The sequence below is a fragment of the Triticum dicoccoides genome, chromosome 1B (genome assembly GCF_002162155.2).
Source record: "Triticum dicoccoides isolate Atlit2015 ecotype Zavitan chromosome 1B, WEW_v2.0, whole genome shotgun sequence".
Taxonomy (NCBI): Eukaryota; Viridiplantae; Streptophyta; class Magnoliopsida; order Poales; family Poaceae; genus Triticum; species Triticum dicoccoides.
Genome location: NC_041381.1, coordinates 654680935 through 654696732, shown reverse-complemented (window position 1 = coordinate 654696732; position 15798 = coordinate 654680935). Strand labels below are relative to the sequence as shown.

General features: G+C 48.7%; 1 pseudogene; it reads left to right on the top strand.

Moving 5' to 3' along the window:
• Positions 1 to 7350: 7350 nt before the first annotated feature.
• Positions 7351 to 15798, top strand: part of LOC119350805 — an 82868-nt pseudogene continuing 74420 nt past the window's right edge.

Genomic DNA, 15798 nt, shown 5'->3' with positions numbered 1-15798 from the left:
AGTGGTGAGTGAACCTCCCGCTCGGGGGCTTAGCTGCAGCCCAGTGCTCACCTAAGTTTGAAAAATCCTACCGAGCGGTGAGCGAACCTCCAGCTCGGGGGCTTAGCTGCAGCCCAGTGCTCGCCTAAGTTTGGAAAATTATACCGAGCGGTGGGCGAACCTCCCGCTTGGGGGCTTAGCTGCAGCCCAGTGCTCGCCTAAGTTTGAAAAATCCTACCGAGTGGTGAGCGAACCTCCCGCTCGGAGGCTTAGTTGCAGCCCAGTGCTCGCCTATGTTTGAAAAATCCTACCGAGTGGTGAGCAAACCTCCCACTCGGAGGCTTAGCTGCAGTCTCGTACTCGCCTAAGTTTTGAAAACCATACCCAATCGGTCGACTGGAACGTCAAGACCATTGCTGAGTGCCTTGCCGATGAGCTGATCAATGTTGCACAAGGATCGTCCGACCGGTCGACTGGAACGTCAAGGCCATTGCTGAGTGCCTTGCTGGCGAGCTGATCAATGTTGTGCAAGGATCACCAGATCAGTTGATTGGAACGTCAAGACCATTGCTGAGTGCATTGCTCATGAGCTGATCGATGTTGCGCAAGAATCATCCGATCGGTCGACTGGAACGTCAAGACCATTGCTGAGTACCTTGCTGATGAGCTGATCAATGTTGCGCAGTCGACAAGAACATCAAGACCATTGCAGAGTGCCTTACTGATGAGCTGATCAATGTTACTCAAAGATAGCTCGATCAGGCGACTGGCCATTCTTCCTTGGAAGATGCATTAAACAAATGGACAACAATTCGGGAGAAAGGCGAATTTCATTCGAAGGTAGACGCAATATGAAGGGCGATAAATCCGAAGTTTCCTAACCGCAAAATAAAGTGCTCGGGCGCCAGGCCCGAAGGAGTTTTATCCATTACAAATCCACTTGGCATTTCGAGGCAAATCAAAGCGGTGGCATAATGTTTTTTAAATCACTCGGCGGGAGAAGGACTGGCCGGGTCGTAGAAGCTGTCAAGATCGATGCTGTCGGCGATGCGAGTGGATGCCTCAAGGAAAGTGGCCATGAAGTCTTGGAAGGAGTGCTTCTTGGTGTTTGCCACTTTGAGAGCCGCCATCTTGTCCTCCTTGGCCTCCTTGCAGTTCACTCGGACCAAAGACAAGGCGACGTCAGCCCCACAGCACGCAGACGATTTCTTCCATTCTTGCACTCGGTCTACGATCTAGTTCAGCCGAGTCATCAAAGACTCGAGGTCTCGAGACATCTCCGCCTGGGGCCAGAGCTCGGCGTCCACTCGGACTATCGCCGCCTTCAACCGAGCCAGATAGTCGACTGCACCATCCGAGTGAGACTCCAGTCGAAGCAAGTTCATCGCGACTTCATCTTTCATGGGGCAATTGATGGGGTCGAGACCTGTCTCGACCCGTCCAGTTTCAGCCTCGAAGTCATGACATAATTCTGTTTCATCACGGCGAACAATGAGTCGACAGAATTGCAAATCCCAGTTGACGATGGTTATTTAACTGAATAGACATACCTTCAAGCTTCAGGACAAGCTTTGCTGCAAGTTGTTCTAAATGAGACTCTAGCTTGCCGGTCCTGGTCTTGAGAACCTCAACTTCAGCGGTCAAGTTCTCCTTGTCCTTCCTCAGCTGCTCGACTTCGCGGTTTGCGTCCAAGACAACCATCTTCAGTGTCGCGTTCTCATCCTCCAACTTGCCGACGAAGCCAGCTTCTCGTCTGCAAGCTTCATCTTCTCGCGTGCTTCCTTTTGAGCAGCCGCCAAATCCAGGTCCTTCTGCTCCAGAGCTTCCTTCATCCTCTCTAAAGAAACAACACTCTTCAGACGAGACTGAAGTTGGCGATTTTCACTACGCACATCTGCTTGTGTGAATTCACTCGGTTCAAGAGACTAAAAGAAAAGCCAGCACCAAGTGTGAAGCTACAAAGCAGACAGAATGACCGAGTGATTACCTCCCATGATGGCTGTTTCTTCTTGAGCTTTCTTCAGGTTCTTCTTCGCCAGTTCAAGATCAAGTTCAACACTGATATGCTTCTTCTTTAATTCGGTGAGACGACCTCCAAGATCACAAGACCTCTGCAGCCAGAAAGACAGGCATGTCAGTCGACACGTACAAGTAACAGTGAAGGGAAAGATTCATTCTCAGACTACTGTCGAATCAAATATTCAATAGTAGTCTCGGGGACTACACCCAGTGGGTGCACTTAGTGTTCCCCCACTGGATCAGATCAACACTCAAAAAATAAAAAGGAGAGAAAGAATGATCAGCACTCCGACCGTGGTCTCGGGGACTACACCAAGTGGGTCCACTCGACATGCCCCCACTAATTCGGAAAATGCAAAATCAGAGATTTCTGGAGTCCTAAACAGAGGAACACCCGGTGGGTGATCAGATATAAAGCAACGTTCAAAAATTCAATTGGAAGTTTATTGACCTGAACATTGGTCCGAAGGGCAGTGCTGGCGTTGTAAGCTACTTGACTAGCTTCATGCATCACTTTCACCTGCTGCATGACAAGATTCGCCTGGCGAAGAGCTTCCCTAGCGGCACTCGGCAAGTCATCTGGAGTCTGATATATAGCAAAGAGATATGGATCCAGAGGAGTCAAAGCAGCGGCCGGGTCAGACGAGTGGAGTTGCACAGGTGTGGCAGGCGTCTGTGCAGTCGACCCCAACGGACGATCAGTCGTCAACGGGTTAGCAAATGTGACGTTTGTCCGAGCTATCGCCTCTGGCGCCGGTGTCGACTAAGGGATTTGGACTTCAAGTCTCCTTCGGCTCGAACCTCCACTCTTCTTCTTCCTCTCCTGTGGAGGCGCTTCTTCTTCTTCTTCGTCATCAGGGAGCACAACGACATCTTGTGGAGCTACATAAGAAGAGTAATATAAAATTTTCAGTCAATCGACCACTCACTCGGTTAGACATAACTGGGTTGAACAAACTTACCAGCTCGTGAGGTGGCTTCTTCATCTTCTAGTCCTTTGTCAACGTCCATGTCAGTGGCAGCAGAGGCGGGGCTGGAAAGGCCCAAGGGTTAGTTAGTCGGATCGAGAGAACTTTCGGTCGACTCGCGGAAACACAAATAAGATACCCACCCTGAGGCAACGGGGACGTCCATCTTGATTCGCGGCAGTGTCTTTCGGGTCTTGGAAGGGGCGACTTTTGGCTACTTAGCCACCTTCTTCGTCGGCTCCGGAGTCGACATCCGAGCGCGCTTCTGGGTGGTGGCACTGGAGCTGCACCCTTCACACGACCACCAGACGGATCGTGTTGCTACTTGGATCGACGCTCAGAGCGCGGCGGCGAGTCGACCTCTTCCTTCTCTTCCGACTCCTCGCTCTCCTCCTCCTCCCCTTCCGGTGACTCCCACTCGCCGCTCTCCTCCGCACTGTCCTCCCCCTCCTGGTCCTGCACCAAAGCTTGTTCGCTATTGGGCATTGAGTACACTTCAATGAATACCTGCAAAACAAATTGGTCGAGACAAGAGTCAGTCAACATCGAACACAGTCAGAACACAAGCGGAAAACAGTCGGAGCAAAGAATGTACCTTGTCGGGTGGGTTGTCACTTCCGAAAGGGACAACTCGCCTAGATCCTCTGGGGTTATATTGAGTGCCCGTAATACTCTTCAACCATGAAGCCGCGGTATCGAGCGACACTTCTTTTGGATGGATCCGAGTGGTGTCGCTCGGTCCAGAATACAACCACATCGAGTGATCAGGGGCCTGGAGAGCCTGGATACGCCGAGCAAGGAACACCTCCAGCAAGTCCAGGTCAGTGACACCATCATTGATGAGCTGGACCACTCGATCCACTAGCATCCTCGTCTCCATGGTCTCGGCAGTAGTAACCTTCAGTGGAGCAGGAGTTCGGACACGGTCGAATGAAAAAGGAGGGAGACCGGTCGAATGACCTGGAGTCACAACGTCCTGGCAGTAGAACCAGGACGATTGCCAACCTCTAACGGATTCAGGGAGGGTCATAGCAGGGAAAGCGCTCCTATTCCTCTTTTGGATGCCTAAGCCCCCACACATCTGGATAACGTGGGTTTTCGAGTCACTAGACTTTGCCTTTTTAACCGACTGGGAGCGAATGGTGAAGATATGTTTGAAGAGACCCCGGTGCGGTCGACACCCTAAGAAGTTCTCACACATCGACACAAAAGCGGCTAGGTACGTAATAGTGTTGGGGGAAAAGTGGTGGAGCTGTGCCCCGAAGAAGTTCAAAAACCCTCGGAAGAAAGGGTGCGAAGGAAGCGAGAACCCCCGGTCGACATGAGTGGCGAGCAAGACGCACTCACCCGGTCGAGGTTGTGGCTCCATCTCTCCCTTCGGCAGCCTCGCCGCCCCCGCTGCGATCAACCCAAACTCCTCTAGATCGGTCAGATCTTCCTGCTGGATCGAAGACCGGATCCAATCGCCTTGGATCCAGCCTGGCGGCAGCCCCGAGCGTGACGATGATCCGCGACTTGGTTTCTTGCCCTTCACCGCCCCCGTTGCTTTCTTGGCGCGCTCTAGCGCCGCCGTCTTGTCCTTCACCATGGCTAGAGCGCAGCGGCATCGGAGGTAGAGGCGCTTGGTGCGGTGGAGGAGCAGAGGAGAAAGAAAAAGAGGCAGGAGTGCACAGTGCAAGCACCCCGGCCCTGTCGCCTTATAAAGGCTCACTTCCGATTGACTGGCGCGTGGGGCCGGGCAATCCCGTCAAATCCTGCTACAGTTGCACGCACAGCGAACGTGGCGAAAAAGGTGGTGCGATGATTGAGGCGTCGCTACTTATCCGGGTTCCCCTTTTTCGGCGCCCTTCTATTCGTGCGCACCCCCAAAATTTCGTATCCCGCGGAATCAGGGATCCCCCGCAGGCAATCGCGCCCGAGATCTCGCACTCCCGCGCGATACTCGATGCATGAAGTCATCAATTTAGTCGACTAATCACTGAATGGATCAAGGCAACCGAGTCGACCTCGAAGTACCAACGCAGGCGTTTAGTCTAACAGAAAGCACTCGTGGAGACACAAGACAGGTCCAACATTGTCTTACTTTCCTCTCACACCGTAATCCATTCGGGGGCTACTGAGGAGGATACAGACCAGGGGTAGGGTCATGGGCTCGACCCGTACACCCTACCCAAGGTCGCTATCCTGGAAGATGAAAAGACTAAGAGTCAACAGAAGTGCTCTAGCTCCATACGTCGAGTGAAATCCACTCGACGGTCGTTACCTACCGTCACTCGACCACAAGGAAGATCACTCGACCATATTGAAGACCAGTAGTCAGGAGAACATGCAATGGCCAGATATTTACTCCCCCGTCTTTAATAGCATTAAGACTACTTACTGCTGGCGTTACCAGTAACGCTCCTACTTATGTACATTAGTTCCCTTGTAATGAGGGCGAGCTGGGGTCCTGGCGCACTCTATATAAGCCACCCCTACCCTCTGGCACAAGGGTTCGCACTCTTTGTAACACAACACACATAATCCAATCGACCGCCTCCGGGCACCGAGACATAGGCTGTTACTTCCTCAGAGAAGGGCCTGAACTCGTAAAACTTGTGTGTACACCTTTACCATAACTAAGTTCTTTCCTCTCCATACCTACTCCCCTTTCTACTGTCAGGCTTAGAACCACAACACTGCCACCGTCTGCGGGCACTGGCCGGGGCGCCGGGGCCATGCCGACGTCTGGTGCAGGGCGCGGTGGTGTAGCACCCTCGTTGGCTGCTGCGGGCCGGGGGGTACCCAATGCTAGCGGGCTACCCACTGTTAAGCCACTGGCGCCGGTCATGCCCTCGGCTGGGCAAGGTGGGCCGGTCACCGGTCCTCGTCTGATGGCGAACGGCAGTGCTGTAGTTGCCGCTGCAGGTCGGGGTGCGGCGCCGCCAAGGCCACCTAGGCCGGGGAGCCAAGGGGTGACTTCGGGTCCGTAGCATCGGCCAGCCCTCCACCTCATGTCCTTGCTCGACTGTCTCAGAATAAAACTGCGCCGGTTCTATCGCAGGTTCCGCCGCCGCAAGCTAACACCGGTGGTGGTGCATCGGCTGCGTCGCGGGGTCAATGGGGGGACGATGGCTTCAATGCTTATGGAGCTGGTCAACACCGCAGCTCTTCGTCCACGGGTGGAGGTCGTGGATATGCTTGGTAGAGTGACGGCTCGGCTGAGAGGCCATTCTTGGGTCCTTCAGGTGGTTTCGTTGAGGGGGCATCTGGCCCAGGTCATCGACAGCGGGGAGGTTTCCGCGGTCATCGTGGCGGTCGAGGCGGTCGAGGTGGCCGGTTTCGTCCACGACAAATGCCTACGACAGTTGTTGTCGAGCAGACGACCGATGGCGGGGCTGCCAAGGAGCCAGTGTTGACCAGTCAGGCTATGGTGGTTGTGACGGCTCTCGCTACTGTTCAGGTTCCTGAGAATGAGACTATGGGTGATGTGTCTGTGGAGGTGCCGGACAGGGCTGAGTCTGATAGGGCGTCCAAGTGGGCGCGCAAGAAAGAGAAGATGTTTTGTTATCGTTGTGGCAACAAGGGTCATTTCATTGCTGAGTGTGTGGCTCTGTTATGTGATACTTGTGGTAAACCGGCACACGATTCAGGGGACTGTCCGCTTTTGCGTGAGCAGGCACCGTTACTTATGATGTATGGAGTTTACTGTGCTGAGCTCACATTTTTCAGTCTCCTAATGAGAGGGAGATTCCTGATGAGGATCCGAGCATGACCACTGGGATTGTTAAGGTGACCAAAGGAGAGGTCTCTGAGACCCAGATCGTGCAGAGGCTTCGGGAGTTAGCTCCTGGGGATTTCCAGTGGGAACTCGCCAGTCTCGCGGATAAGATGTTCAGGGTTGAGTTCCCTTCGGTGGAGGATTTACAGAGGTTGCTGAGTTTTGGGATGTGCAAAGTGTAGGGTACTGAGGGCATACTTGAGTTTCATGAGTGGAAACAGGTGGAGCCTCAGGGTAGGCCGCTTACTCAGGTGTGGTTGCGTTTCTCCGGGGATCCCTCCAAGCCGTTGCAGGATGCTAGGGTTGTGGCTAGCTTGTCCATTATGGTGGGGAAGCCTAAGCGAGTGGATATGACGTTTACCAGAGCTCACGGGATAGCTCGGGTTCTGGTTAGTATTATGGACATTGATTATGTGCCTGAGGTTGTCAAGAAGTCTTATCGTGGCAAGATTTATAACCTGGTGATTGAGTTCGAGGATGAGAGTCTGTTGGCCGAGGTGGCTAACGGGTCTGACGTGGATATGCACGAGGGCGATGACAGCACAGGAGCGAAGGAGGCTCATGTCGACGATTCGGGATGACAGTTTTCCAAGCGACTGAGGTCCGAGTCCATGACGACCGGGGATGGGGCGGTTCCACCTTCCTCGATGCCTACGACGACTCTCAGGTTTGGGTCCTTCGAACCTGCTTCGGCACCCCCGAGGCTATGGGGTGATGGGGTGGAGTCGGCTGAGGCTTTTGAGCTCGCGTTGCCTTCTTTGGTTTTTGAGGATGATGTGAGCACTGCTCCTGGGGATCCTAGGACTTCGGCAGTCTCGGTCAGGGGAGAGGTGGAGGTGATTCCATAGGTTGCCTTTTCTCACGACGTGACTTCGGTGTTGGAGACTGTTTCGTCGGGAGGGGTCTCGGGGCAGGCGGCCTCGGGCTTCTCTTCGCCTGCCGAGGTGCAGGGGCTGCAGGGGGCGGTTCGGCCTTCTGTAGGGGACTCGGGGCAGGTGGCACCCGTGTCCTTCTCCCCTTCACTGCTGGACGACGCGTTGGTGGTGGCGGTCTCACCATTGGCAGGGGGTCTGGGCAGGTGGCCTCGGAGCCTTCTCATTCCATTGAGTCTTCCGCTCTGCAGGTAGCGGCATCACCGTCGGGAGGGGGTTCGGGGCAGCTGGCCTCGGAGCCCTCTTCTCCTGGGGTGCCTTTGGTGGCCGCCTCTTCGGTGCTGGGTGGGGAGTCTGGGCAGGTGGCCCATGCACTCCCCTCACCCGGCATGCTGCCGTCTCCGCCCTGTGGGGCGCGCCCCACGGCTGCGGCGATGGTGAGTGCCTCACCGCTTCCTGGCGCTGACACTGGGGAGTCCGTGGAGGCTGGCCAGCCTCGTGTTTGGGGTGAGGCAGGAGGCCTCACCTCGAGCAGGATCTCTTGGGAGGAGGTCATAGCTTTTGGAGGGATTCCGGATCCGTGTTCTGAGGGACGACGGTTGAGCGACCGTCTCCAGAACCGGCCGGAGGTGGACGACATTCAGCAGCGGTGCGCTATGAGGGCGGCCAAGCTTCGTGACGTTGAGGTCACTACTGGTATGTCGGTTAATACCTCTAATTCCATTTTTCATTTTTCTAATGATGAGATTTTTGATAATGCAAATCAATTAGGTGTTTCACTAGGTAGCAATGTTAGTGAAATCTCAAATTCCGTTAATGATCTCCTGGATTTAGAGGCCGAGCGGGCTTTAGAGATGACTCGAAACTTAGCGGTGGTTAAACTCATGAGTGATTCTGAGGTTGATGCTTTGGGGGTCGGGGTGCTCAATAATTTTTGGGCGGATCTTATTCCTACCTTACCTGAGTCGGAAGAGGAGGATGACACTTTTGAGAATGTTGTGGTTAGACCTTCTGAGACTGGTTGTGAGGACCGGTTGCAGAGTCTGAACGTTGCTAAACGCAAGTGGAAAGGGAAGGTGTACCCGGTGTCCGCAGTGCGTAGAAGTGCTAGGATCCGTTCGGCTAAAAAATTCCATGATGAATTATGAAAGGAATCTTTTGGAATAGCAGAGGTCTAAAAGACTTGGCTAAAAGAAGGTTTCTTGCCGACGCGTCTGTCGAGCATCGTTTAGATTTTTATCACTTTATAGGAAACTGGTAGAGCTAATTTTTCGCCACAATTTCTAAATACTTTGTCGGGAGGTATTGATTTTGATTGGCATTGTCTGCCACAGAGAGGGAGATCGGGTGGGATTTTACTCGGTGTTCGATGCAATTCGCTAGAGGTTCAAAGTGTGGTAATGGGAGATTTTGCAGTCAAGTTTCGGGTGCGGTCGAAGACCGATGGGTTTAATTGGGCTTTGGTAGCGGTATATGGGGCCGCACAGCCTGAACATAAGACCGAGATCTTGGCTGATCTGGTTAGGATTTGCGGATCTGAGAAGCTCCCTATCCTGGTGGGGGGTGATTTCGATATCATTAGAAGGTGTGAGGATAAGAACAATGATAACTTTGACGACAGATGGTCGTTCATGTTTAATACTATCATTGAAAGTTTGGATCTGAGAGAGATTGAGCTTTCGGGATGAAAATTCACTTGGGCTAATGCGCTTCCAAATCCGACATTTGAGAAGTTGGATCGAGTGTTGGCTAGCATCAAATGGGAACAGAAGTTTCCTTCCGTAACAGTCCAGGCTCTGTCCCGTGGAATTTTTGACCACACGCTGTTATTTGTGGATTCTGGTGAGGCTACCCACTTGGGAAACAAAAACTCGTTCTCCTTCAAGCTTGCTTGGTTTGAACGAGACAGCTTCTTTGATCTCGTAGCCAGAGAGTGGGCTAAGGATTCAGGAGGGAAGTCTGCGCTTGAGCGCTGGCAGAATAAGATCAGGCATTTGAGAAGTTTCCTGCATGGGTGGGCTAAGCATCTTAGCGGGATTTATAAGGTCGAAAAGGAACGGCTCCTTACCTTTATTCAGTCCTTAGATGTAAAAGCAGAAACCACACTGCTGCCAGCCTCGGAGCTTCATGCCAAGCTTGACGCGGAGATGAGGCTGAAAGAACTTCTTAGAGAAGAGGAATTAAAGTGGGTGTTGCGGGCCAAGGTCCGACGAGTAGTCCAGGGGGATGGGAACACTCAACTCTTTCACATGATCGCTAATGGTAAACATAGAAAGAAGAGGATCTTTCAACTTGAACAAGATGAAGGAACAATTTTAGGACAGGAAAACCTAAAATTATACATTACCGAGTATTACAAGCAGTTGTTTGGACCTCCAGAGGATAACTGTGTGTTTCTGGATGAGTCCAGGATTGAGGATGTTCCTCAACTAACAGCAGTGGAGAATGATATTCTAGTGGCTCCCTTTACTAAGAAATAAGTGTTTAAGGCTATCTCGCAAATGAAAAATAATAAGGCGTCAGGCCCGGATGGATTTCCGGCTGAGTTTTATAAGAAGTGCTGGCATATAATTAAAGGGGATCTGTTGCCTTTGTTCAATGATCTCTTCTCTGGGCAGTTTCAACTTTTTCAGCTGAATTTTGGAACTATAACCCTGCTCTCTAAGAAAACAGAGGCTATGAGAATTGAGCAATTCAGGCCCATCTGTCTTCTTAATGTTAGTTTCAAAAAATTTACCAATGTTGGGACTAATAGGCTCACACAGATCGCGCGCGCTGTGGTGCAGCCTAGCCAAACTGCTTTCATGCCGGACAGGAACATCCTTGAAGGGGTTGTGGTCCTTCATGAAACGCTCCATGAGATTCACATGAAAAAGCTTGATGGAGTTGTTTTCAAGGTGGATTTCGAAAAAGCGTATGACAAAGTCAAATGGCCTTTCCTTCAACAGGCATTACGCATGAAGGGTTTTGATGATACTTGGCGACGCCAGGTAGAATCTTTCACGCAAAAAGGGAGTGTTGGAACAAAAGTGAATGACGATATAGGTCATTATTTCCAGACTCACAAGGGCCTGAGACAAGGTCATCCAATGTCTCCTATCCTGTTCAACATTGTGGTTGACATGTTGGCAATTCTGATAGGAAGGGCAAAGGAGGCCGATCAGGTGGGTGGCTTGGTGCCTCATCTAGTAGATGGTGGCGTGTCCATACTGCAGTATGCTGATGATACAAACATCTTTATGGAGCATGACTTGGCAAAAGCGAGAAATATGAAGCTGGTGTTATGCTTATTTGAACAATTGACCGGGTTGAAGATTAACTTTCATAAAAGCGAATTGTTCTGCTTTGGTAGAGCCAAGGAGGAACAAGTGGCTTATAGGCAATTGTTTGGATGTGAATTAGGGGCTTTACCTTTTACGTACCTAGGTATACCCATTCACCACCGTAAGCTAACAAACAGAGAATGGAAGTGCATCGAGGATCGGTTTGAGAAGAAACTGAGTTGCTGGAAGGGCAAACTCATGTCATATGGAGGCCGATTGATTCTTATTAATTCGGTGCTCACGAGTATGCCGATGTTTCTCTTATCTTTCTTTGAAGTCCCAGTTGGGGTTAGGAAACGACTGGACTTCTATCGATCCCGATTCTTCTGGCAGAGTGATGAACTAAAGAGAAAGTACCGTCTCGCAAATGGTATATCATCTGTCGACCAAAGGACCAAGGGGGCCTTGGGATTGAGAATCTTGAAGTCAAGAACATATGTCTTCTTTGTAAGTGGCTTATAAATTATCAGTTGAGACTGATGCAACATGGGCGCAGATTCTCCGTAGTAAGTATCTACAGTCCAAGACTTTGTCCCAGGTGACGGTGAGACCAACTGACTCATCTTTTTGGAAGGGGCTTATGAGAGTCAAAGGTGCCTTCTTTAACAGAACAAAGTTTATTGTCGGTAATGGCAATACCACTTGTTTCTGGGAGGACACTTGGCTTGGTGAAATGCCATTGGCGCTCCAGTATTCGTCCCTATATCGTATTGTTCAACGACGTGATGCTCTTGTTGCAACGATTATGCAGTCCATTCCCCTTAATATTCAGTTTCGGAGGGTGCTTGTTGGTGACCGGTGGGAAGCATAGCTTCATTTGGTGAGTAGACTGATGGAGGTTCAGCTAGCTCATCAGCCCGATCAGTTGTGTTGGAAATTTACTAGGTCTGGAGAATTCACAGTTAAGTCGATGTATATCGATGCCAGTAACTCTAGTGTTATTCCTAGTTCCAAACATGTTTGGAAAGTAAAAGTTCTTTTGAAGATTAAAGTGTTTATGTGGTTTGTGCATAAACAAGTCATTTTAACAAAGGATAACTTAGTTAAGCGCAACTGGACATGATCTACTAGGTGTAGTTTCTGTGATCGGGATGAGACTATCAAGCACCTCTTCTTTGATTGCCCGTTGGCAAGAGTTTTGTGGCGCACCGTGCAAATTTCCTTTAACATTACTCCTCCGAATTCGGTCAGTACGTTATTTGAAACGTGTCTTTTTGGGATAGAGTCCGAAACAGCTAGACACATTCGCGTAGGAGCATGTGCGTTGTTGTGGGCAATTTGGAACTGTAGAAATGATTTGGCTTTTAACAGAACAGCAACTATTCTTTTTTGCAGGTTTTATTCCGAGCTACTGCGTTGATCCGTATGTGGTCCTTACTCACTCAGATGGACGCCAGGGAGCATTTGGTTACTGGATCTGTCCGGTGGGAGACGGTTGCGCGGGATATCTTCAACCGGTTTGGATGACGGTCATGTAATAGGATAGGCGATTAGTTTACTTATCTTACTTTTGCCAGCCGGTTGTGGCTTTTGGGTCTTTTGTTTTTGGCTTTGTGGCTCTTTGTGAGCTAGCCTTTCATTTGTTTTCAGACTGCAAGACCTTGTTGAACTACTTTATTTATTTATAAATGTAGCTGTATGCATCGTTCTGATGCAGAGGCCGGGGAACCCCCCCTTTTCGAAAAAAAACATTGACCATGCGGAAACTAAGAGCTAGCATTGGTTTCGAAGAAGCTTCCTTCACTACTTGTCATGACATCAACGGGGGGCAATCCATGGGTGGCATTTCAGCAGTGTTTGTATTAAAATTTCTTTTCATCTGTCGTGTTATCCGTGGACATTTCTTTCCATTCTATAGCTTTTAAGTTTGTTTGTCGTTGCATTGTTCGACCGAGAGTTATGTTAATGAATTATTGTTGTGGCATGTCACGTCATGGAATACTTTTACAGACTTAGCGTGACTCGTCAATACAATATGATTCACCAGAAAAGATAGAGGTTTCCATATTTTTCTTATATGGAATATATTAACCTAACGTGTCAAGGTTTTTAGTAAGCTACTTTTCATCAGTACGTCCCCTCATATAGGCATTTCCCATATAGTTCATCAAAAAGAATAGCAATGCATCTTTCTCAAAGAAGAAAAGGAAAAAAAAAAGGAAATGGAGATGCCTGATCTCCCAGTTTCACCAAGTCAATCTAAATGCCTGTGAAAGTCGAGGCAAAACCATAAGGCTGATTATAATGAGGAGTATCGCATACTAGTATCGTGCATATGATACTAGCGTATGATAATACATCCGTAATGGATGGTACTCTATCATATACTAGTAGTACTATATTTATTGTCATGCATGACACAAAGTAGCACATCATTTAATATGATACAGTATCATGATATGATACTCAAACCTCTCTTTCTTCATTTAATTTCATGCCACCTCATCAAAATTGCTTAGTTGGCATGTATGATACTCCCTCCATTCCACAATGTAGTGCCTATAGATTTTTGTGAAAGTCAAACTTTGCCAACTTTGACCATGTGTATAGAGAAAACTGTCTATATCTACAATACCAAACATGTACACTCTGAAAATATAACTCACGATGTATCCAATGAGGTGCGTTTGGTATTCTAGATGTACCTACTTTTCTCTATAAACATGATCAAAATTTGTAATTTGACTTTTATAAAAATCTATAGGCACTACATTATGGAACGGAGGGAGTAGTACCTATGATACTCCACAGTGGGGAGTAACTTAGACTAGTAACATGCATATGTTACTAGTCTATGTTACTACCTCTATAGTGGGGAGTAACATATGTGTGGTGTCATGCAACACATCATTTATTAGGTTATAAACTCATCTTTTCTTGGGATGTGTGATGTTATTCATACTAGTATAGTAACTAGCTATGTTACCACATGCCTCTCTTTCTTCATTAATTACTTGTCAAATCATCTATTTTATTTAGATATATGTGATGTTATCACCTATATTACTCCCACTGCGGGTAGTCTTATTACGACTAGCCTAAGTGATACGTCATTTCAAGTTAGTTGGTGATTTACTCCCTCAAAAATATTTTTTGGTGATTTACTATGAATTACGGGCAGTGCACCACACATATATACGTCCAGGTCTTTGTGGTCAACATGGGAAAGTCCAACAGCATCATGCCAAGTGGTAGTTAGCAAAAGCTAACGCCACCCTAGCTTCCTTGTGCGATCGAGTAGCTGATAATTCAGCAAGATGGTAAGCAACGAAGTTTTCCTCTGGGAAAGTAGATTAACAGCTTTTCTTTCACCCTTTGTGCCACTATCAATGACGAGTTGCTGACTTCTCCCGTTTTGCCTCGGATACGTACGTCTACATGACATGCACTGACTTTATCAGAGTGTCACTAGCAGTAGGTGGCAGCTTGCGGTCGGGTAGGCCGAGTGAGAGATATGTTTTTTTTTCATGAATACGCTTCATTGATAGGTAGAAAAAGAGTCGGTTACAGTGGACTTGTTTGATCGCCAACAATACATATTTGACTGAATAAAATTAGAGACTTCGATGAGGAGGTGGTTGGTGGCTGCACATACTAAGGTCATTGCCGACTTGGACAACTGATTTAACTGGTTTATAAACGAAAAGTTGCACACTCCGGCTCAGACCAGTGTTTCGGTCGTCTCACCGATAAATTGTATGTTGTTGCTCTGCTCGAATAACTCCTCAAATAATCGGCTTCTTCGGCGACAGGTTTGCCTAGAGTTTTCGTAGCAGCTTCCAATGTTGAAGAAATAGTTAATTGGTAGCTGTTCGGTTGGCTGGCGATTACGAAATTAATCAACTAATCAGTCAATTAATTAATTAATTGGCTGATTTATCAGTTTATCGGCTACTCGATGACCATCCGAATAGGGATTAATCGACAAGTTAACTGGTTCATCGGACGAATTCTTGAACAGAAGTAGCTTCATTATCAATTGCGTAATTAAACCCCACTCTCTCTTTCCCAACAGAGACGAAGAATGTTGGTCCTCTTTCCCAACAAAGACGAGGAATGCTGGTTTTCTTTCCCTACAAAGACGAGGAATGTTGGTCCTCATTATCAATGTACGGCGATGCATCCTCACATACTGTTACATGGTAGTGATTTTTTTTCTTGATCCTTACATACTCTCACATGCTAATGACCGTTCAAATAAAAGGTCGCCACGTCGACCTCGCAGCACTAGCCAATGCTCGTTCTTTAGCTGTCGAAAAAGGAAACCAACTTTGGAGGCTAGAGCTGAGAATAATCCACGCCTTTTCGCTCTCAGAAATTATGAGGAAGTTGACGGGACGCAGCATTAGCTTCCCAAGCAACGATGATACTGTCCAGGCCTCTACTTAACAAGGGCAATGGATGGTAATCTTTCGCAATCAGATGCTACACTAAAAGCAACTAGCACATGTGTCTCGTGCTGTCGTTTCCTGTTGTCTCGGTTCCTCACCACACGAAGAATCTGCATCTAAAACCGTCTGCTTAACCGGTCCAGCCAACGAGGATAACTACCGTGACCAGTCCTATATAGTTTCAGACAGAATGTCACTCTCACACAACCCTTAGAGGTCAAAGGGGTGTCCCACAACCAGCTACCGTTCAAACAAACCTCAAAGCGAGCTCCTTAGGCCTCGTACAATGCTACTAGTAGGTGCTTATAAAAATAAAGCGGATTTTTCTGATAGACCAGTGCCTATTTTTACAGGCGAGACACCTAATTAAGCGTCTGTCCTGTACAAATAATCATTAGTGCTTTAAAAAAACTTGGTTTATTTCTCCAAACACATCTCCTAAGCAATTTGCATTGTACAAGGCCTTAGAACACATGCAAAGTCAAA